General features: G+C 44.4%; 1 long non-coding RNA gene across 1 annotated transcript; it reads right to left on the bottom strand.

The window, feature by feature from the left end:
* Nucleotides 1-2,859: 2,859 nt before the first annotated feature.
* On the bottom strand, nt 2,860-4,814 carry LOC146072311 (uncharacterized). Its single transcript, XR_014473051.1, has 3 exons — nt 4,417-4,814; nt 3,267-3,379; nt 2,860-2,904 (listed from the first exon to the last, which is right to left on the bottom strand). It is a non-coding gene; the product is annotated as an uncharacterized LOC146072311 (long non-coding RNA).
* Nucleotides 4,815-22,149: the final 17,335 nt, after the last annotated feature.

Here is a 22,149-nt window from a genome sequence, read left to right on the forward strand (position 1 = left end):
AAGGCATTTGTGGCGATTGGCTAATCCTCAAGTTGTGGCACTGACAGGCAAAGGAATGATGTAACATGCTGAAAGTGGGAGTCCCATAATTGTCCGGTGAAAGAACAAAGTACATTATACAGCGCTTCAAAACTGACCGGAATTGATAAACTGTGAGTAGTGACCCATCCAAAAGAATAAGCCATCCACTGGGCAACCTTAGAGTGCTGTATCTTACACCATAAACCGCCGGGGTGATTCCGCTGTTCTGGAAGCAAACACCAGTTCACCCACCATGAATATGCCATGATAAGCCATCACGAAGGCCATCAAAACAAACTAATCTTTTGTTCCGAGTTTTCTCTATTAACTTTTTTAACTCCTGATGTTTCTTCTCTTGATGTTTTCGCTTAGACTTCAAGACTTTGCAGATTTGCAAACTCAGATTTTAGGAATTTTAGCAATTTTAATGGATCAAAAACATATAAATTGAAGAGTTTAGTCAACTGTAATACCAGCAATATCATGCCTTCAGTGATAGTGGGGGTCACATACATATTCACCGCGTCATCAATAGGCGCCCGGGACATCTGATCCATTCAGGGAGGCTGGTGTCTCACATCATCACCTGACGTGAAGCCGGCCACTCTCCTGGACCGCATTGAGAGACGCACCACCATCTTGGGCATGGCACCATAGAGGCATGGGGCGAGGTATGCGGCCACCATTTTCGGAAGGTCACATTTACAGACCATTTATAATCCCATTTTGACAGCCAAGTGTAAATAGCAATAAAGCCTGGCATCTGCTCTATGAACAATTAAGTGAAAGAAAGGCAGTGTGTTCAAAGGGGGCCCGTCATCAGACAAGCTAGCTAGCTACACACAGCAGCATGATGAAGACATATAACATTAAATGACTATAACAACACAAAGTATGTACAATATATACAGTGAGATTTGTCAGGGGAAAAGGTTAATACATTAGGCATGGCATAATTTGTACATGAGTCCCAGACCTAATGCGAAAGGACGCAATGGTGAGTTGGAGTAGGGGTTCTCATGATGTCAGGGTACTACAGATAAGCGGAGAGAGGGTTTTCCTCATTTAAACCTGATGGAGATATGGGGCGAGATTTATTGGGTTTAACGTTTTTGACAAAATGCGATTTAAACTCAAATCTCCGTGTATCGCCATTTTTTTTTATCGCATTTTTTCCCAGAAATCGCGTATTGAATGGCTGGCGCAAAGCCGCCCGAAAAGTGCGATACATGGCGATAGACGGCGATACCGTGCGAATTGAGTCGATGTAATACGCCATAAAAGTGCGATTTCCGGGTTCGGTCATGTGCGTATTTGCGGCCAACCGGAGTGCGATTTACACCAATACACCTGAACAGCCCATACAACATGCTAACCTATTGGCCCACCTTAGTCCCTTGCAATACGCATCACACCCCCTATATAAAGGGGCGCAGACGCCATTTTACCCTTTGAAAGGGAGTAAGGCATTTGAGATGGAGAGGAGAGGAGGTTTTGTCAGGTGCAGAGGAGGCAGAGGGACAGCCAGCTTGGGCCCAAACACCCCAACCACTGGGAGAGGTAGGGGAGTGAGAGCCAGCACTGGCAGAGGCAGGACAGGGAGAGCCAGCATGCTCCCAGCAAGAGCTGCGCCAGGGAGAGGCCAAATGGTGGAAGCTGAGCAGGTGGCTATGGAGGATGAGGAGGAAGCAGGCACAAGCCAGGTGTCCTCACAGGAGGAACAGAGTGCCAGGCACACAGAGGAGGAGCTGCAACAGGGGGATTTCTCGGAGGTGGACTGGCCTGTGCAGGAGGCAGAGGAAGCTGAATTGGAGGTGCTGGGTGAAGAATCAGGACAGGAGGAGGAGGAGGAAGAGGGTGAGGCTGGAAATGTGGAGGAGGGTGATGCAGCTCGTACAGCTAGTGGGAGGAAAGTCAGGTTCTCATATGAGGAGAATATGGCCCTGGTGCGTGCACTCCTGCCCCTGTATGACCGCCTACTTGGTCCTCACCATCATCGCACAAGTGTGGCAAGGAAGAAGGGGATGTGGGACAGTATCACCTCCGCGGTAAATGCAATTAGCACACACAAGAGGAGTGTGTGCAACATCAAAAAGCGTTACAATGACATCAAGCGCCTCCTCAAAGCCAAGCTTGCCCTGGAGAAGAAAGAGGCCTGTCGCACAGGAGGTGGCCCTAGGCAGGAGGTCCGCTTTAAGGCATATGAGAGGTTGCTACGCCGAATCATCCCACCGGAGGTGCTTCCCGGCATCCACATTGCCGACACAGACAGGACCCCCACTCCACCGCCAACTGGTAAGTGTCCACACATGTCAATGTAACATTTTGCTATGTCATGTGCGCATGCTATTATGCTGCTATGCTTTATGTGTCCAAAAGATTGCTGTGTGTGAAACTACATATCCCAGCAAAATCACATTTTGCTACCTTGCATTGCTAAATAATGGACTCTGCATGTTGCTGGGTTATGTAGTTCCACAGATCCTATTAATGTGTGCTGTCCTAAACACTGTAGGCCTGCAGTGTACTTGATTGTTAATCCATATCAATCCTCTGGGTGGTTGGAAAAGCACTTTACAGTCACTTTTACATGTCTAATCTGCTGGTCTTTCCTGTTATTTGCAAGTGGATTCAAAAAATTGTTCACAGTCATAATACTCAAATAACCACTTCAGTTCAAAGTCTTCACATTCCTTATGTAATCATATCAGGGTCCAAAAGTTTGATTGAGGAAAAGTTTTTATCTGCATCATGCGAAAAATGCCAGTTAGGTGCAAATGATAATAATAGAAAATGTCTTCTTTTTTCAAACAGCTCCAGCTCTGGAGTCCCAGCCAGCTGTTGACCAACATCAGCCACATCCGATTGGTGACACTGTCCAGTCTGCAGGTGAGATATCATAGTGTAAAGGTGGCCATACACATGCAGATTTATCTTCAGATCTGGCTGGTTGGAACCAAAACATGGTTATGGATCAGAGCAAATGACAGTTGACCATTTGCTTGGAAATGCTGGAAAACTGCCAAACTGTCACTCATCAATAACCATGTTTTTGTTCCAACCAGCCAAATCTGATGATAAATCTTACTAGTGTATGGGCACCTTTACACACACACATTGCACAAATCACACATGCCTGTCCCCACCACAGTAGCCTGTGCCAATGCATAATGCATGAGCAACACCTAACCATTCCAACTAAGGTAACATGACCCACCATACACCAATCTGCATAGCATACTTACCACTCTTTTCTCATGTGTAGGTCCTTCACAACCGATGCCTGAACCAACGGATCCCATGCAAAATCTCGACGACATGAGTGAAATCATACTGGAGACGGTGACATCGTTGGAGCCTGCACAAAACCAATCACACCCAGTCAATGAAGCCCCCTATACGCAGTCACATAGGCAGCAGCCCACAAGCATTGCACCCACCAACACCCCCACTAGTGCGGAGGAGTTGGCGCAATCCATCCATATTTTTAAGGGGAAACAACTCGCTTTTATGGAGGTGCAGACCACCCAACTAGAAACGGTGAAGGGGTATGTGCGGAACATAGCTCTGCAAATGAGAAGAATTTCGCAAAGTGTGCGGGCTAATGTAGGGACACAAATTCGTCTTGTCTCTACATTAGACACATGCTTAGCAGAAATTGGCCAAGCCATTCAGGGTCAAACTACTAGTTTTAGAGGTCTAAATACCAACATGGTTGAACAGACCCAAGCAATTAATGGCCAAACAACTGCTTTGATGTCCCTACAAACGCAAATCAGCCTCAGTGCTAATACTTTGTTAGGTCAGCACCAAACCACATCTACCCAAAGCAGTAGTGTCTCCTCCACACCCATGAGTGGGTACCCCACTACTCCCCCACGGCGTAGTGTCCGTACTAGGGGTGGTGGTGCCACTACTGGTAAGGGTGCTAATTCCCGGGGCAGTATTTAAACATGAATAATCTTCTTTGCATTTACATGTGTATCATGTTTATTCTTTTTTGCATTCACTGTTGCAGTGATTCTTCCTGCAAATGTTTCATATGCTATGGCCTATGGCCAAATGTTTCTGCAAGTAAAAATTATTTGCATCCAGCAAACTTGTTGTCATTTTTTCCAAATGATTACCCACACTGTTCTATTATGTATTGTCAACTGGTGACTTTATAGCAGCCATGGGACTTTGGGTTGGGTGTGCTTATTAGTAATGGGAATTTAAGGAAATAGTCACATTTGAAGGGGATAAGCATCGGGAATTGCATACTGTATGTAGCCACTACTTTTTTTGCACCATTTCAAGCACCTGAGATCAATGATCCATGTCACCTCCATCCATGAAGCCTATGTTCATTTGTAGTTGCCAACATTTGCACACACTGAAAACTACAGTACTTACTTGACATTGTTATAGGTGTTATCATGTTGCCAGCCATAAAGTATGCTGTGGTGGGGTAGCTTGCAGGGGTTGCCCATTATTGTTGGTCTGCTTCTGGGCAATTAACATGGACAGGGAAAAATGTAATGTTACCAATGTATGTGTGTTACAGGTTCCCCATTACTATTCATTGTACACACACAAATTACCTGTGAAATGCTGCCGGATCATCCGTGTACGAACCACATCCCCCCTCCGTGTACCTCGCACTACAACATCAGTAGTTAGAGCTTCCTGCACGACTGCTGCAGGGGCCACATCAACATAATTTGGTTGACCCAAAGCTATGTTATGCAGCATGCAGCAAGCCTGGACAACCAAAACCACTTTGGCAGGGTGGTATAGCAGTGTACCTGCTGACCTGTCCAAACACCGAAATCGGCTTTTCAGCGCCCCAAAGGTGCATTCCACTACATTGCGGGTAGCAATATGTGCAGCATTGTAGCGGTGCTGTGCAGGGCTTTGTGAGTTCCGCAGAGGTGTCATGAGCCACGAATGACACCCATATCCTGAGTCACCTAACATGTAAAGGGATTTGTGTGGTCACATATCATGTGGGTAATTGGTACATAATAGTAGCAGCCTATACTACATTGTTTGGGCTGGTATAAACAATTTCAACAGAAATGACTCTTGATTAGAAGGTCGCACACATGGATGTTAAAGGTAAAGACATAGGTAAGCAAACATCATGTAAACAGTGGTAAGTGACTTACCAAGTAGCCAGCCCTCTGGCATGGTGTTGTTGTGGAAACGGTCCCAGAGAGCTGAGTGCCGCAGGATATAGGCATCATGGCAGTTCCCGGGGTAGCCTGCAACCACACTGAGAATTCTGAGGTTGGCATCGCAAACCACCTGCACATTGAGGGAATGTCTGCCCCTGCGATTAACATAGACATGCTCCCTCACGTGCGGGGCCCGAATCCCAATGTGGGTGCAGTCTATGGCTCCCAGCACATTTGGAAATGCTGAGAGCCGATAGAATTCCACCTTCAGGTCCTGCCACTCGGACTCACAACATGGGAATGTGATATATGTGCGCCACAGCTTCTTTAACCCCTTCCCGACATTTGACGTACATTTACGTCATGGCCGGGAGGTACTTCCCGACACATGGCATAAATGTACGTCATGAGTTTAAACTGTCACTGCGTTTTGAGACGCAGTGACAGAGGGACGATGTCTGCTGTCCCTGACAGCAGACATGTCCCTGCATGCCCAGGGGGGGCTGCGATGCCGCCCCCCCGTCGGCGATCGCTGTGATTGGCTGTTCAGTGTGAACAGCCATTCACAGCGTTTTCCTGTGTTACCAGCGAATCGGACGCTCGGTAACACAGGTGTCAATCACCGCCGGGCGTCAGGGGGCATGAGGGGGTCATCGGTGACGATGACACCTCACCCCACCCTCACCCCACCTGCCCCCAAGGCTGTGATTGGTCCGTGGGACCCACGGACCAATCACAGCCAAGGCGCGACATTTAAACTGACGGTGACTGCGCTGCAGACGCCATTCCGGTCTGGAATAGCGTGCAGAACGGTCACCGTGCCTGCCTGCCGTGAATACCGACCTGATCCTTGCTAATACTTACCTGATCCTTGCAAATACCTTACCTGATCACCTTATCACTGCTTGTAGCGTGCTGGACGCTTCCTGGATCTGACTTCCTGAGACTTCCTGCTGCTGCTGCAGTGTGATAGAGAGATAGAGAGATAGAGAGAGAGAGATAGAGAGAGATAGAGAGATAGTGACAGAGAGAGCTATATTTTGTGTCTGCTACCCCCCCTTTTTGGGGGTGCAGGGGTTTTCTATATATAAATAACTGTCAGTGCTGCTGCTGCAGTGTCATACAGTGATAGATAGTGATAGATAGTGATAGATAGTGAGAGGTAGAGAGATAGAGAGATTTGTGTCTGCTACCCCCCCTTTTTGGGGGTGCAGGGGTTTTATTTTATATATATAACTGTCAGTGCTGCTGCTGCAGTGTCATAGAGTGATAGATAGTGATAGATAGTGAGAGATAGAGAGATAGAGAGAGATAGTGACAGAGAGTGATAGAGAGTGTATATTTTGTGTCTGCTACCCCCCCTTTTTGGGGGTGCAGTTTTTTTTTATACATATAACTGTCAGTGCTGCTGCTGCAGTGTCCTAGAGTGATAGATAGTGAGAGATAGTGAGAGATAGAGAGATAGAGAGAGATAGTGACAGAGAGTGATAGAGAGTGTATATTTTGTGTCTGCTACCCCCCCTTTTGTGCTGATCAGTATATCTGTGCTGATCAGCAACTTTTTGGGGGCGCAGAGGTTTTTTTTTTATATATATATACCTGTCAGTTGCTGCCAGTTGCACTGTCAGTTGCACCAAAGGTTGTGCACCTGCTGTCCCTCACTGGTAATCAGTGTCGCATCACTGATCACCTTTTTTTTTTTTTGTGAGTGCTGTGGGGTCTTTTTTTAATTTTTTTTTTACACACACTGATTTTGTGGGTGTCCTGTGGCCACTGTGCGCCGATCAGTGACGTACATCACTGATCAGCTTTTTCGGCACAGGGTTGATCTATTTTTTATTTTTTTTTGATCAGATTCCTGTTGCCTTTGAGCGCTGTTCAGTGACAGACGTTACTGACCAACATCTGTGCTCAATTTTTGGCGCAGGACCTTTTTTTTTTTTTTTAACCCCTTCAATTTTTTATTTTTAACCCCTTCATTTTTTTTTTTTTTTATTGGTATAAAGTATTTTTTTTTTCTGCACCACATACACACTACATACAAATAAAGTTTGTACCCCCCCCTACACTATACACGTGTTGAAACATTTCACTACCAGTAACACAAAAATAAAAATGGCATCCCAAATGTCCTCCCAAATGTCCTCCCAGTCATCCAGGAGAATGTATTCAGTGGAGGAGGCATATGCCATGCTTGCCTCTGACTCTGACACAGGCAGTGATGCAAGCGGGGAATTTGAAGGATTTGTCTTAAGCTCCTCTTCCTCCTCTGGTGATGAGGGACCCCCTCAAAGACGCCCCCGTAGATCAGCTGAGATTCCCCCCCCAATAATTGATCTAGTATGGACCCCACCACCAGACAATTTTGAGCCCCAGGTTCCTAAGTTTTTGGCCATGCCAGGAATCCAATTTGATTCCACAGGTCTCAGAGAAATTGACTTTTTCAAATTATTTTTCTCTGATGATTTTATAAATTTAATGGTGGACCAAACTAATTTATATGCCCAGCAGTTTATTGCTCAAAACCCCACGTCATCATTTGCTAGGTGGACCCCTGTAGATGCAGTAGAGATGATGACGTTTTGGGGTCTGGTGTTTCATATGGGCATAGTAAAAAAGCCAGAAATTAGGCAATATTGGAGTACAGATGTTCTGTACAGTACTCCATTTTACCGTATGGCCATGCCCCGGACTCGATTTGAGACAATTCTTAAATTTATACATTACACCGATAATGCACAGTGCCCACCCAGAGATGATCCCACCTTTGACCGGCTATTCAAAGTCAGGCCGGTCATTGATCATTTCAGTGCCAAATTTGAAGAGGTGTACATCCCTGAAAAATTTATTTGTATCGACGAGTCCCTTATACATTTTAAAGGAAGGGTTAAATTCCGCCAGTACCTTCCCAGTAAGAGGGCAAGGTATGGCATAAAAATGTATAAACTGTGTGAAAGCACCTCAGGGTACACCCACAGGTTTAGGGTTTATGAAGGGAAGGATTCAAGAATTCAACCGCCAGAATGCCCCCCCTCCCTCGTAGGTGTTAGTGGGAAAATTGTCTGGGATTTAGTGCACCCCTTCCTGGATAAAGGTTATCACCTCTATGTGGATAACTTTTACACTAGCATCCCCCTGTTTAAGGCCCTTGGTTCAAGAGGTACAGCAGCTTGCGGTACTGTGCGCAAGAACCAAAGAGGCCTCCCAAAAACGCACATTGCCCAAGTAATGAGAAGGGGTGAAAGCAGGGGAATATGCAACGAAAATATGTTGTTGGTCAAATATAAGGACAAGAGGGATGTCCTTATACTGACAACAATTCACGGAGACAGTACCACCTCCGTCCCTGTACGAGGTACCAGTACCCACACCTCAAAACCTAATTGTATCCTGGATTACAATAGGTACATGGGCGGAGTGGATCTTTCAGATCAGGTACTGAAGCCGTACAGTGCCCTGCGGAAAACAAAAATCTGGTACAAGAAGGTGGCCGTGTATATCATCCAGATGGCACTGTATAACGCTTACGTGCTATTCCGTTCTACCGGCCAGAGGGGGACATTTATGCACTTTCAAGAGGAAGTCATAAAGGGCCTAATATTTGGGAACCAGCAGGCAGAGGGCCCCAGTACTTCTAGTACTGGCCCCCGTATTGTACCAGGGCAGCATTTTCCTGATGAAATCCCCTCCACTGGAAAAAAGGGCAGGACACAAAAAAGGTGCAAAGTTTGCTATAAAAAGGGAATAAGAAAGCAAACTATTTTCCAGTGTGACACTTGCCCCGACAAACCCGGCCTATGTATAAAGGAGTGTTTTAAAATATACCACACATCTATGGAATATTAGGTTCATAATTTCACCGTGCTTCGGGGGTCTTGCTAATGCCACATAGCACCCACCATTCATTCCACCAGAATCTGAGCCGCAAAATCCAAAAATCACTCCTTCCCTTCTGAGTCCTGCCATGCACCCAACTGGTATTTTTTGGTCACATGTGAGGCATTGCCGTACTCGGGAGAAATTGGGGCACAGATTTTGGGGTGCTTTGTCTCCTTCATTCCTTGTGAAAATGAAAAATTTTGAGCCAGAACTGCATTTTTGTGTAAAAAAATGTAATTTTTCATGTTCACTGCCCAGTTTTATCAAAATTGGTGAAACCCCTGGGGGTTTGAAATGTACACTATACCCCTAGATGAATTCCCTGAGGGGTGTAGTTTGCAAAATGGGGTGACTTGTGGGGGGGTTCCACTGTATTGGTGCAACATAGCACCCACCATTCATTCCACCAGAATCTGTGCTGCAAAATCCAAAAATCACTCCTTCCCTTCTGAGTCCTGCCATGCACCCAACTGGTATTTTTTGGTCACATGTGAGGCATTGCCGTACTCGGGAGAAATTGGGGCACAGATTTTGGGGTGCTTTTTCTCCTTCATACCTTCTGAAAATGAAAAATTTTGAGCCAGAACTGCATTTTTGTGTAAAAAATGTAATTTTTCATTTTCACTGCCCACTTGTATCAAAATTGGTGAAACCCCTGGGGGTTTTAAATGTACACTATACCCCTAGATGAATTCCCTGAGGGGTGTAGTTTGCAAAATGGGGTCACTTGTGGGGGGGTTCCACTGTATTGGTGCTTGGGGGGTCTTGCTAATGCGACATAGCACCCACCAAAATTCCACCAGAATCTGAGCTGCAAAATCCAAAAATCACTCCTTCCCTTTTGAGTCCTGCCATGCACCCAACTGGTATTTTTTGGTCACATGTGAGACATTGCCGTACTCGGGAGAAATTGGGGCACAGATTTTGGGGTGCTTTTTCTCCTTCATACCTTCTGAAAATGAAAAATTTTGAGCCAGAACTGCATTTTTGTGTAAAAAATGTAATTTTTCATGTTCACTGCCCACTTGTATCAAAATTGGTGAAACCCCTGGGGGTTTGAAATGTACACTATACCCCTAGATGAATTCCCTGAGGGGTGTAGTTTGCAAAATGGGGTCACTTGTGGGGGGGTTCCACTGTATTGGTGCTTGGGGGGTCTTGCTAATGCGACATAGCACCCACCAAAATTCCACCAGAATCTGAGCTGCAAAATCCAAAAATCACTCCTTCCCTTCTGAGTCCTGCCATGCACCCAACTGGTATTTTTTGGTCACATGTGAGGCATTGCCGTACTCGGGAGAAATTGGGGCACAGATTTTGGGGTGCTTTTTCTCCTTCATACCTTCTGAAAATGAAAAATTTTGAGCCAGAACTGCATTTTTGTGTAAAAAAATGTAATTTTTCATTTTCACTGCCCACTTGTATCAAAATTGGTGAAACCCCTGGGGGTTTGAAATGTACACTATACCCCTAGATGAATTCCCTGAGGGGTGTACTTTGCAAAATGGGGTGACTTGTGGGGGGGTTCCACTGTATTGGTGCAACATAGCACCCACCATTCATTCCACCAAAATCTGTGCTGCAAAATCCAAAAATCACTCCTTCCGTTCTGAGTCCTGCCATGCACCCAACTGGTATTTTTTGGTCACATGTGAGGCATTTCCGTACTCGGGAGAAATTGGGGCACAGATTTTGGGGTGCTTTTTCTCCTTCATACCTTCTGAAAATGAAAAATTTTGAGTTAGAACTGCATTTTTGTGTAAAAAAATGTAATTTTTCATTTTCACTGCCCACTTGTATCAAAATTGGTGAAACCCCTGGGGGTTTGAAATGTACACTATACCCCTAGATGAATTCCCTGAGGGGTGTAGTTTTCAAAATGGGGTGACTTGTGGGGGGGTTCCACTGTATTGGTGCTTGGGGGGTCTTGATAATGCGACATAGCACCCACCAAAATTCCACCAGAATCTGAGCTGCAAAATCCAAAAATCACTCCTTCCGTTCTGAGTCCTGCCATGCACCCAACTGGTATTTTTTGGTCACATGTGAGGCATTGCCGTACTCGGGAGAAATTGGGGCACAGATTTTGGGGTGCTTTTTCTCCTTCATACCTTCTGAAAATGAAAAATTTCGAGCCAGAACTGCATTTTTGTGTAAAAAATGTAATTTTTCATTTTCACTGCCCACTTGTATCAAAATTGGTGAAACCCCTGGGGATTTGAAATGTACACTATACCCCTAGATGAATTCCCTGAGGGGTGTAGTTTTCAAAATGGGGTGACTTGTGGGGGGGTTCCACTGTATTGGTGCTTGGGGGGTCTTGCTAATGCGACATAGCACCCACCAAAATTCCACCAGAATCTGAGCCGCAAAATCCAAAAATCACTCCTTACGTTCTGAGTCCTGCCATGCACCCAACTGGTATTTTTTGGTCACATGTGAGGCATTTCCGTACTCGGGAGAAATTGGGGCACATATTTTGGGGTGCTTTTTCTCCTTCATACCTTCTGAAAATGAAAAATTTTGAGCCAGAACTGCATTTTTGTGTAAAAAAATGTAATTTTTCATTTTCACTGCCCACTTGTATCAAAATTGGTGAAACCCCTGGGGGTTTGAAATGTACACTATACCCCTAGATGAATTCCCTGAGGGGTGTACTTTGCAAAATGGGGTGACTTGTGGGGGGGTTCCACTGTATTGGTGCAACATAGCACCCACCATTCATTCCACCAGAATCTGTGCTGCAAAATCCAAAAATCACTCCTTCCCTTCTGAGTCCTGCCATGCACCCAACTGGTATTTTTTGGTCACATGTGAGGCATTGCCGTACTCGGGAGAAATTGGGGCACAGATTTTGGGGTGCTTTTTCTCCTTCATACCTTCTGAAAATGAAAAATTTTGAGCCAGAACTGCATTTTTGTGTAAAAAAATGTAAATTTTCAGTTTCACTGCCCACTTGTATCAAAATTGGTGAAACCCCTGGGGGTTTGAAATGTACACTATACCCCTAGATGAATTCCCTGAGGGGTGTACTTTGCAAAATGGGGTCACTTGTGGGGGGGGTTCCACTGTATTGGTGCTTTGGGGGTCTTGCTAATGCGACATAGCACCCACCAAAATTCCACCAGAATCTGAGCTGCAAAATCCAAAAATCACTCCTTCCGTTCTGAGTCCTGCCATGCACCCAACTGGTATTTTTTGGTCACATGTGAGGCATTGCCGTACTCGGGAGAAATTGGGGCACAGATTTTGGGGTGCTTTGTCTCCTTTATACCTTCTGAAAATGACAAATTTGGAGCCAGAACTGTATTTTTGTGTAAAAAAAATAATTTTTCATTTTCACTGCCCAGTTGTACCACAATTGGTGAAACCCCTGGGGGTTTGAAATGTACACTATACCCCTAGATGAATTCCCTGAGGGGTGTAGTTTGCAAAATGGGGTCACTTGTGGGGGGGTTCCTAACTTTTAGCATCTTATGGTGCCTAGAAACCTACATGGTGCCTAAAAAATAATCTCATAAAAAGGAGGCTCCAAAATCAAGTAGGTGCTCCTTCTATTATGAAGCCTGTGGTTTGGTCACCGTGCACACTAGGGCCACATATAGGATATTTATGAAAACAAAAGAATTGGGGGAATCAATTTTCAGTCACATTTCTCTAGTAAAATGTACTGTGTTCCTTAGAAAAATGTATTAAAATTGCAAATCTGCAAAAAAAAAGAAATTTTGAAATTTCACCTACACTTTGTTTTAATTCCTGTGAAACACCTAAAGGGTTAACAAACTTCCAAAATGCTGTTTTGAATACTGTGAGGGGTGCAGTTTTTGAAATGGCATCATTTATGGGGGTGTCTCACATACAAGTCCCTCAAAGTCACATCAGAACTGAACTGGTCCCTAAAAAAATCAGTGTTTGAAATTTTCTTGAAAATTTGAGAATTTGCTATTCATATTGTAAGCCTCCTAGTGTCCCAAAAAATTAAAAGGAAGTTGAAATAATGATGTCAACATAAAGTAGACATATGGTCTATGTTAGTTATTCACTATTTTGAGTGGTAAGATTATTTGTCTCACAAGCAGAAAATTTAACATTTTGCAAATCGCTAAATTTTCCATTTTTTCACGATATTTTGGTATTTTTCACAAAAAAACACAGACTGTATCGACCCAAATTTACCACTAATTTGAAGTACAATGTGTCACGAAAAAACAATCTCAAAATCACTGGGATAAGTAAAAGCAAAAAAAAGTTATCCCCACTTAAGTGAGACATGTCAGATTTGAAAAAAAGGGCTCTGTCAGGAACGCAAAAACTGGCTCTGTCAGGAAGGGGTTAATGCATTTAACACTTGAGAAAAATGTTTAGAGAAAGTGGCTTGTGACACACCCAAGGCCCATGAGCTCACAGACTGAGTGGAGCCTGTGGCAAACAAGTGGAGGGCACACATTAATTTCTGCAGCCCAGACACTGCATAGTTGGCCCCCCCACAAGGGTCCAAATAATCTCTCACCTGCTCATATAAGTTCAAAAGGTTCTGTCGGTTCAACCTAAACATGTCCACCACCTGTTGATCAGAGAGGTACACCCTAGCACGGTGTGGTCGGGGTTCCTGGATCTGGTGGGTAGCAGCAGCATCCCTCCTGCGTAGCTCCTCCAAACGGCCCAGCTCACACACTAGCACCTCCAGTCCACTGTGCAAAATGTCCATCTCAAACAGCCTCACAGGTGTCCATAATCACGTGGGAGTATATGTAGGGGAGTTAGTAAGTGGTATGTGGGTCACCTGTGAGAGATTTAACCGTTTCTACGCTCAAACGGTGGCGATTTTTTGCAAGCCGCCACCCTGGACTTGGTCTGTTTTATTGGGGGGCAGAAATCGCACTTTGCTGCCGATTTCCAAATGCGGCAGACATTAAATTAGCGATTTGTATCTTTTTCAATGGGAAAACATCTGGATGCGATGTTGTAAATCAGCACTTCAGAAAGTGCGAATTAGCGGCAAAAAGTGCGATTTATGCCGCAAATCGGCACCCATTAAGTAGTCGATTTGGGAAAAAAAAACGGCCATTTTTGCGATATAAATCGCCAAAAACCCAACAACGATCTATAATAAATGTCACCCCATGTGTCTAACTTCCGTATCCATTGACACTCCCTCTGTAGTAATAATTTGTGTCTATCACCACCTCTCCTGAGGGGTGGTATATGGTCGGCTATCATAAATTTGAAGTCCCTTAACGTATGTCCAGCATCCACAAAGTGTCTTGCCACTGGGGCATGTTGACATCAACTCCACTTAAGGCTTTTTTGACAGAAGACCTGTGCATCGCTATTCTTTCTTTTGCCATCCTAATGGTTTTACCCACATATAATTTGTTACATGGGCAAAATGTGACGTGTATGATGAACTTCGATTCACAGTTCAACCGGTGGTAGATCGGGAACGTTTGTCCAGAATTTGGATGGGTGAATTGTGTGCCTGTGACCAAAAAACTGCAATTTGCGCATTTAGTGCATTTATATGTGCCATTCCTGGAAGTCAACCAGCCACTCACAGTCTTTACTGGGCTGATGTCAGAATAGGACACTCTCTGCTTTAAATTATTGCTCCTTTTGTAGCTGAAGAGAGGGATGCTAATGCATTCAGAGCCAAGCACTGGATCAGAACTCATGATGTGCCAGTGTCTCTTCACAGTTGTTTTTACAAGTCTCGAGTTGGTAGAGTTGGTTGTAGGGAACACAATCCTGTCGATGCTCAGATCCCTGGTAGATGGGTTTTTGTTGTTTTTTTTATATTTTTTATTGAAATTTTGTCAACAAACATATATCTGTCAGCATTATTGCATATTTCAAAAAGACCGTATACACTCAAGGTCAAATGGTTTCAGAAAAAAAAAGTAAATGAGTAAATACACTTTACATAGGGAAGTTGTACAAAGAATTGGCATTTTAAGTTGTTGGCATACATATAATTGTACATTTCACTTAATTTCCAATTTGGATCATGTTTTAAAATGGTGAGATCCGTCCTGTAAAGCCAAATCAAAAATTATAATAATTCCTGGGCATAAATAGAATGTCAATGTACTGCAATATGCTGAGGGCTATTGATTATACCTGTATTATTCACAATAAAATATACATAACATAATAACAATGACAAAGACGCACCGGGTATAAAGGGTAGAGATGGGAAGGGGGGAGGGGGAGGGGGATGGGGGGGGGATGAGACCAGCTTCAATTAAATAAATATAACTGTCAGTTCTTGTATTTTATCAGCGTCTTTTTAGTCATCTGCATCTAAAATTTTCCAGAAAAGAACCTCTGGACCTCAGCTGCGCTCATAAGGGCTGGCATTTTAATCGTTAACATTTATATATTTAGAGAAATGTAGTCTAGTGTCAGTATCAAGTGTATTGAGAAATAGGCGCCATTTACAATGGAAAGTGCGTATCCCGTTTTGAGGGTCTAATTGAGCATATTTCCATTCATAATATACTATTCGTAATAATTTTTGTTTTAACATTAGCAGTAACAGAGCAGATTTTTTTGTCCAGTGTAATAGTATACACTTTCTTGCTAAGGTAAGTATGATTATGAGCAGTGCTATTTTTGTAGGAAAATAGGTTCAGGAACTGTGGGCGGGGCAGAAAGTGGGCGGTGATGTGGGAGGAGCTACAAAAGGGGCGGGGCATTACATAAAAAAGGGTGGGGAAAAAGAAAAAACATAATTCCTCACTCCGTCACGCTTATTATACATATGCCACACACAGAGATTCCCATTATACATATGCCCCACACCGTGATGCTCCATTATACATATGCCCCACACCGTGATGCCCATTATACATATGCCCCACACCGTGATGCCCATTATAAATATGTCACACACCGTGATGCCCATTATACATATGCCCCACACCGTGATGCCCATTATACATATGCCCCACACCGTAATGCCCATTATACATATGGCCCACACCGTGATGCCCATTATACATATGCCACACACCGTGATGCCCATTATACATATGCCACACACAGAGATTCCCATTATACATATGCCACACACAGAGATTCCCATTATACATATGCCGCACACCGTGATGCCCATTATACATATGCCGCACACCGTGATGCCCATTATAATATGCCGCACACCGTGATGCCCATTATACATATGCCGCACACCGTGATGGCCAATATACATATGCCACACACAGATGCCCATTATACATATGCCACACACCGTGATGCCCATTATACATATGCCACACACCGTGATGCCCATTATACAAATGCCACACACCGTGATGGCCATTATACATATACCACACACCGTGATGCCCATTATACATATGCCACACACCGTGATGGCCATTATACATATGCCACACACAGAGATGCCCATTATACATATGCCACACACCGTGATGGCCATTATACATATGCCACACACAGAGATGCCCGTTATTATATATACACACACATACACTCTGAGACAACAGGTTATGTAACACTGAACACACTGACACCATTTCTCATTAAAGTGGGAAATGTAGCACTGGGGGCTGGTCAAATCCCAACCGCAATATAAGGCAAACAAGACTGAGAAGGCCACCAGGGCAGGGACAAGAACCACAAGTACCAGCTGGCTCCAGCACTAGAACAGAATGCACATGTAATAATCCTGTACACGCCTCACCCTGCACCCGGCTGGGAGGCTATGGGCACTAGTAGAGCACCCCCTGCCCAGGGGAGCTCAATCCACATCGCCTGCTGCAGTGAGCCCTGCTGGGCACAGCTACAACCCCACAGCGTGGATCAGGGGCTTCCACCAATGTAGCAGCAATGGGAACCTTGGGAGTCCTCATGATGACAGTCTCCCTGTTCTACAAGATAGGGACTATATTATTACAACTAAGACAGGCAGCTTTCCCTGTGCTGGGGGTTGGAGATGTTTGGGTGCCCCTTATGGAGGCACCTGCAGGTAGCGCATACAAGAAGCCCATAAAGGGAAGTTCTCAGGAGCAGCAGGCAGGAGTCCAGGCTGTGCAGCCAGTGCAGGGAGCTGGCACACCCCCGCCCCGCATTTGCCCGGGACAAGGTCTACATGTCACTACATGTCAAAGTCCAGTCAGAACAGCTGCAGCCTGCAGCTGACGCTGGTCGCCGTACGGAGACCCCCGCACACAGACAGCAGGGCTAAGCCGTAGGAGATAACCCCTTCCCAGCCATAGGAGATCCGTGCAGGGGCAGAGAGAGGCACGGTATTGCCCAGCAGGCTGCAACAGGTGATGTGACACACAGCGCGCCAGCGGCTCTCACTCACCCAAGTTGTGTCTGGCTGCCGGGCTGATCCGGGGAGTCTCTAGTCCAGCATCAACGAGCATCCCGCGGCACCCATTGGCTAGCTGTCCAGTGTGAGACGTGCTGCACGTCTCTCTCCTGGACTCCATAAACAGCGGGGAGAGGGGTGCGGGGAGCGGGCAGGCGATGCGGGTGCTGGGCGGCCTGGAGCAGGTTCCGGAACGCCATTCCTGATGACGTCATTTTTAATTTGAGCTTCAGGAACGGCGTTGCGGACCGTTCCGGCTGAAAAATAGCCCTGATTATGAGCAAGGGTAATGAACATTTTTCCACCATCTCCATGGGCCAAGAGTAGAAATTTAATCCCATGAGCGCCGCTGGGTCATAAGCAAAGAAAACCTCGAACATGTCAAAGACATATTTCAGAACTTTATGCCAAAATTTTTTGAGTTTATAACAATCCCACATAGAGTGGGCAAAATCTGTTTTAGTTACACCACATTTCAAACAATGTCCCTGTTCACCTTCTACCATAAACTGTCTGCGATATGAGGTGATATATGCTCTGTGGATTGTTCGCACATAAACTTCCTGATATTACATTGATGTGATTGTATGTATGTATGTAATTTTGTAATATCCTCTAGGTTCCTTAAAGAAGGAATGTTGTTCTTCCATCTGTTTACCAATGACTCCCATTGATTATGTTTCAATTGAATTTTTTTTACCAGAAGTCTATACAGATATTGTAGTTTATATGAATGTGAGAGTAGATACAGCAGTAGTGAATCAATTGAATTTACTTGGGACAGTAGAGGAGTGAGAACAGGGAGGGAACCTAACGTATTTTGCGTCTGTAAAAAATGTTGGATTTGGAAATACATGAATCTATTGTTATTTGGCAGTGCATATTTTACTACCAAAGTCTGAAATCAGGAAACGCCGCCTCCTGGATCAAACACTTTGTAGGAGGTGTCTAGACCTTTGTCTCTCCATACTCTGAACCAGGGATTTTCCAGAGCAGGTATAAAAGATGGATTGCCCCAAATTGGTATGAAATAGGAGAACCATATATCTCTGCAAAGTGTTCTATAGGGGGAACTTTTAGCGCTAGTACCACCCTGTTTCTCTCTCTCTCTCTCTCTCTCTCTCTCTCTCTCTCTCTATATATATATATATATATATCTACCTATCTATCTATCTATCTATCTATCTATCTATCTATCTATATATATATATATATATATATATATATATGGGATGCAGTTAAAATCCCGGCGGTCGGGATCCCGGCGTTCAGAATCCCGACGCCGGAATCCCGACCGCCGAAATGCCGACACATTCTCCCTCCTGGGGTGTCCACGACACCCCTGGAGGGAGAATAAATTAGTGTGCCGAGCGTAGCGAGGCACCGGGCCCGCTGCGTGGCGAGCGCAGCGAGCCCGCAAGGGGGGGGCGATCCACGTCCCCCCCCTTGTCGGCATTTCGGCTGTCGGGATTCCGGCGTCGGGATTCTGAACGCCGGGATCCCGACCACCGGGATTCAATACTGAATCCATATATATATATGTATATACCCTGCTTGGGTACAGATTGCAGCTGAAGTTGCTAAACAAAAAATATTCTAAGTTCCGTTTACCCAATAAAGTTCAATAAGTGTGCGGAAGATATAGCATAGAAAGGTGCAGTTTGCAGGTGAAAATACATATTTAGTGGGACTGCTCACATGTTTACTATGTATATTTCTGAGTATGTAAAATATATAATTATCGGCATAAAAATTTTTTTTATGCAATTTTTTCATTATCCTGATGGATTGTACGACTTGTATATATAGATATTCTTTCTCATATGTCACGTTGGTGGTATTTTGACATATACACATGAAACCTTTCTAAATAATATATGTCACATTGGTGGTAGTTGACATATATATAAACAATAATATTTTTTATATTTTGTGGTATGGCATGGTATATTATCCCCAATTGGGTGAGATTGACATGCCATTATTTGTTGTATACCTTTTCACATGGTGACGGTCCTAGGTAGGGCAGTGATGTGGTAGCCAGAACCCCATACAGACTATAAATCCTCAATGTTATTAATATTATGGGTTAATATCAGCTATTAAGTTTCTTTGATGTTGTTTATAAGCCGGCATATAATTAATGCAGAGTGTTTCTGCCCAGTTTTGAAGTTGGTCGCATATGTGCTCTATCGGTTTCGCTAGTGACAGCAGTGGAGCCAGAGCAATGGCTGTGCGTTCCACAGTCTTACTCTGTGCGTTCCACTGAGGAGGAAGTGACGCGGAAGCGGTCACACTGTCCGCCCTGCGTGCGAAATACACCGATGGTGTGCCGGACATGTTCGGGCGGCAGGGTGAGTTGTGATGAGCGTCTCCCTATAACTGTTCTTGTTGTGAATACCGAGCGCAGCGGCACATATACATATATGTTAATTCTTGGCTGGTTTATCGTATTACTGGAACCGGAAGTGGATATGCGTTCCACGATATACTTCCTGCGTTCCAGCAGTGCTCTATGACGCTGATCTACCCAGGTGTTTGAACTAACAGGTGAGGTTTGTTTGGGGGATTTTGGCGCCACTTCCTGCACTATTTAAATGGCAACAATATCAGTTTGCTTTGTACCCTTGAAGAAGGTGGTAGCACCACCGAAACAGGCTGTCGGGTATCCTGCTTGGAAGTGGTGATGGGTGTCCTATAGAATATGCAGTTTCATTGATGCACTTGGACCATGATAAGTAACCTTCCCACTTTTCAGAAAATGTTATAACTCAGTATGTTGCCATGTGCTATTTTTTCAACTTCTTTGCTTATAAAAGCTTTTTTCATATTTTCATAAAACTGGTGTGCTGAACATTTTTTCACCTAGTGTGAGAATATACCTATATATATATATATATATATATATATATATATATATATATATATATATATGCATCTAATCCCATACAGGGAAAAAACGGCACTCAGAAGATGACCAACTTGCAATAAAAGTGTATTAAGATAGGAGAACTTTTCAGGGTATAAGCCCCTTCATCAGCTCCAACCTACAGCAAACATACAATGTACAGTGCATACATATATACTCACAAGTCACTCCCCGGATCCGCCGCATCCCCCCAACGCGTTCACCAGAAGACGTCATAGCTGACTTCCGCCTGCACTCGCAAGCCGTGGAAGTCAGAACTCGGAAGTCCAGCCACCGCTCATCTACTGGCGTCCGACAGCAAGTTAGTACAGCAGCCCCGGGACAAGGAAAAGACATAAAAATAACATCTAGTGATCCTGAGAGATTATATGGTGCAGTAGCAAATCACAGGGCATAATGGGCTGCCATGAGGAAAGGCAAAAAAACTATTCTGCCCACCCACTAGACCAGCCCAAATAGCCAAACTGAGGTAGCTACCGTTCCCTATGGGCGCTTTAACACACAGGATCAATGCAAGAAAAACATATATAAAGAATACAGAAAAATGACCAAGGAGACATTATACATATGCAAACAGAAATGAAAATCACGTGACAGTTACTAGACATATATAGTTATTATTATCATAGAGACAAAAGTGACCAAGCTTACATTAAGCTGTTCCAGTTCAGCTTATCATTCGGGCCATCTGGACGCATAGAACCTAGTCTAAAAATCCACATGGATTCAAGAACCAATAACTTCTTGGCCCTATCGCCACCTCTCATAAAATCTTTAATGTGATCAATAATAAAATATTTGAGGGAGGAGATGGGATGGCCCTGTGCTTTGAAAGTCTGTCAATTTTCAAGAGAAAAGGCTGATGTCTGGCCGGTGCATCAGCATCCGATCGCAAAAAGGACGCATTGTCTGCCAAATGTAATATAATCCAATCCACATGGGCAGACAATCAAGTATACCACGTGGGAAGTTTTACAGGTTAACACAGACCTGATGTCAAACATTTGGTCAGAGTGGGGGTGCTTAAATTGTGGACAGAGTACCATGTTACTACATGTTGTGCAGGATTAGCAACTGTAGCAGCCAGGGGGCTTGAAATATGTATTAAAAGGTTTAGGGATGCCCATCCCAGTGATGTTTTCACAAGACGATCCCTGAGATATGCACCCTTTTTGAACACAGCCAGCGGTTTGAGCGAACTGAGGCCAGGTAAATCTGGATCAGATTTAATTATTGGCCATAAAGCATTTGTTGCATGGTGAATAACCGGGCTGCTCACTGAGAATACACTAGACCAGGGGAGAATGAATGCTGAATTGCGTTCTTTCGTAGTAAACAGCTGAGACCGTGGCATACTCAAAACCTGGGTCTTCTGTTTTTCTAACAATCCTGGGTCATAACCTCTTTGAGCAAATTTTTCTACAAGCTGAGATTCGATACATGTAGTATCACTCATTATCTCATTATCCTGGAGAACCGCATCATCTGAGAGAATGGAAGACCACGCTTTAATGCGGGGGGGGGAGGTGACTCGAGGTCATCAGGAATGTATTCCTGTCCACGTCTTTAAAGAATGCATCTGTGGAAATCCTCCCATTCTCTATTCTGATAGCAACATCCAGGAAATGAGAAGTAGTACAACTGGAAGATGGGATGTCCGGCACTCAGACCCAATGCTGTGAGGTTGTTGCCGGGGTGCCTTCCTGAGACCAGCTGCGTGGTCCGAATATAGAAGAGGGGGTTGGGCGGCACTCGGTCGGGCTTATGAAACAAATAAGTAAGAATCTAGGTGACTATTTTTATTATCAAAAATGAAGAGATGA

This window comes from Crinia signifera, chromosome 4 (assembly GCF_055691185.1).
Source record: "Crinia signifera chromosome 4, ASM5569118v1, whole genome shotgun sequence".
NCBI lineage: Eukaryota > Metazoa > Chordata > Amphibia > Anura > Myobatrachidae > Crinia > Crinia signifera.